Raw genomic sequence first — 3,248 nt, forward strand, 5'->3', positions numbered from 1 at the left:
AGGGATGTCAATTTGAGTGGGAGTTTATTAGTAATATGATTATCTAAACTCAATTATCTTGAACATAGTCTAAGTAATCTTTGCAAAATTTTATGTTGAAGATCAATGGCTACGCAGTAGCAACCCTCAATTTCAATGTGTTCCTAGAGAAAGCTAAGCTAAAATATGATGGAAGCAACTTTGTTGACTGGGCCCGTAATTTGAGGCTTATCCTCGCAGCTGCCCAAAAGCAATATGTTCTTGATGCACCGCTAGGTGATGCACCGCCCAAAACGGTGTTGCGAGAATTTATGAACGTCTGGCAGACGCGCAAGGATGACTACTCATTAGTTCAATGTGCAGCTTTGTATTGCTTAGAACCAGGAATTCAAATACTTTTTTAACATCATGGGACATATGAGATGTTCCAGGAGTTGAAGTTTATCTTTGAGAAGAATGCCCAAATTGAGAGGTATGAGACCTCCGATAAGTTCTATGCTTGCAAAATGGAGGAGGACGGGTTTGTCAATGAACATGTGCTCAGAATGTCTCGGTACTCTAACCGTCTAGCTGAGTTGAGAATTGCTACGCCTAGAGGCTATCTGTGACAAAGTTCTTCAATCACTGCCACATATCTACAAAGGCTTTGTGTTGAACTATAGCATGCAACGGATGAATAAGTCACTCACCGAGCTGTTTGCGATGATGAAAGTCGCAAAGACGGAAATCTAGAAAGAACATCAAGTTTGATGCTCAATAAGATCTCCATTTTCAAGGAAAACGGCAAGGGAAAGAAGGGTAACACCAAGAGGAGTGGCAAAGATGTTGGCCCTCCGACAAAGAAACCCAAGTCTCGGCCCAAGCCGGAGACTGAGTGTTATCATTGCAAAGGGACTGGTCACTGGAAGCGGAACTGCCCCAAGTATCTCGCCAATAAGAAAGCGGCCAACGCCAAACAAGGTATATTTGATATACATGTTATTGATGTGTACCTCGCGAGCTCTCGTAGTAGTGCCTGGGTATTTCATACCGGTTCTGTTGCTCACATTTGCAACCCGAAATAGGAACTGTGGAATAAACAAAGGATGACGAAGGACGAAGTGACCATGCGCGTGGGAAATGGTTCCAAGGTTGATGCGATCGCCGTTGGTATGCTCTCACTTCAATTACCGTCGGGATTAGTGATCAACTTAAATAATTGTTATTTAGTGCCTGCATTGAGCATGAACATTATATCTGGATCTTGTTTATTGCGAGGCGGTTACTCATTTAAGTCAGAGAATAACGGTTGTTCTATTTATATGAGTCATATCTTTTATGGTCATGCACCCAATGTGAGGGGTTTGTTCATGTTGAATCTCGATAGTGATGACACTCATATCCATAACATTGAGACCAAAAGATGTAGAGTTAATAATGATAGAGCCACTCTCTTGTGGCACTGCCGCTTAGGTCATATTTGTACAAAACGCATGAAGAAACTCCAAGCTTATGGACTTTTGGAGTCACTTGATTTTGAATCACTTGACACATGTGAACCATGCCTCTTGGGCAAGATGACTAAGACTCCATACTCCGAAACAATGGAGCATGCAAGTGATTTGTTAGAGATCATACATACTGATGTGTGCGGACCGATGAGCATAGATGTGTGCGGTGGATATCTTTATTTTCTCACCTTCACTTATGATTTGAGTAGATATGGTTATATTTACTTGATGAAGCACAAGTCTAAAACGTTTGAAAAGTTCAAGCAATTTCAAAGTGAAGTTGAAAATCATCGTAACAAGAAGATCAAATTCCTACGATCTGATCGAGGAGGTGAGTATCTGAGTTACGAGTTTGGTGCTCACTTAAGACAATGTGGAATTGTTTCACAGTTGACACCGTCGGGAACACCGTAATGGTGTGTCCGAAAGTCGTAATCGTACTTTATTAGATATGGTGCATTGTATGATGTCTCTTACCGATTTGTCGTCATTGTTGTGGGGTTATGCAATGGAGACAGCTGCATTCACTTTAAATAAGGCACCATCAAAATTCGTTGAGACGACACCATATGAGTTGTGGTATGGCAAGAATCCAAAGTTGTCGTTTCTCAAAGTTTGCGGATGTGATGCTTATGTCAAAAAGCTTCAGCTTGAAAAGCTGGAACCCAAAGCGGAAAAGTGCGTCTTCATAGGTTACCCAAAAGAGATAGTTGGGTACACCTCTATCTCAGATCTGAGGGCAAAGTGTTTGTCACTAAGAACGGAGCTTTTCTTGAGAAAGAGTTTATCTCCAAAGAATTGAGTGGGAGGAAGATATATCTTGATGAGGTTGTAGAACCTTTTCTTCAACCATATGGTGGCGCAGGATAGAAAGAAGTTTCTGTCGAAGCTACGCCAGTTGAAGAGGAAGCTAATGATGATGACCATGAAACTTCAGATAAAGTTGCTATTGGACCTAGTAGGTCAACAAGGGCATGTACTACTCCTCAGTGGTACGGGAATCATGTCTTATCAATCTTGTTGTTAGATAACAATGAGCCTACGAGCTATGGAGAATCATGTCTTATCAATCTTGTTGTTAGACAACAATGAGCCTACGACCCAGATTCCAAGAAATGGTTAGAGGCCATGAAGTCTGAGATATGATCTATGTATGAAAACAAAGTATGGACTTTGGAAGTATTACCTCAAAGCTAAAAGGCCATTCAGAACAAATGGATCTTCAAGAAGAAGACGGATGCCGATGGTAATGTGACCCTCTATAAAGCTCGACTTGTGGCAAAGGGTTTTTCACAAGTTCAAGGAGTTGACTACGATGCGACTTTCTCATCCGTAGTGATGCTTAAGTCCATCAGAATCATGTTAGCAATAGCTGCATTTTTCGATTATGAAATTTGGCACATGGATGTCAAAATAGCGTTCCTTAACGGGTTTCTTAAGGAAGAGTTGTATATGATGCAACCAGAAGGTTTTGTCGATCCAAAGAATGCTGACAAAGTATGCAAACTCGAGCGATCCATTTATGGACAGGTGCCAGCATCTCAGAGTTGGAATCAGCACTTTGATGAGGTGATCAAGGTGTTTGGGTTTATACAAGTTTTTGGAGAAGCTTGTATTTACAAGAAAGTGAGTGGGAGCGTAAAGGATTACTTGATCAAGGTGTGTGGATGACATATTGCTGATTGGAAACAATATAGAACTTTTGGGAAGTCTAAAGGATTACTTGAATAAAAGTTTTTCAATGAAGGACCCGGGAGAAGTTGCTTACATATTAGGCGT

The sequence above is a fragment of the Hordeum vulgare genome, chromosome 5H (genome assembly GCF_904849725.1).
Source record: "Hordeum vulgare subsp. vulgare chromosome 5H, MorexV3_pseudomolecules_assembly, whole genome shotgun sequence".
Taxonomy (NCBI): domain Eukaryota; kingdom Viridiplantae; phylum Streptophyta; class Magnoliopsida; order Poales; family Poaceae; genus Hordeum; species Hordeum vulgare.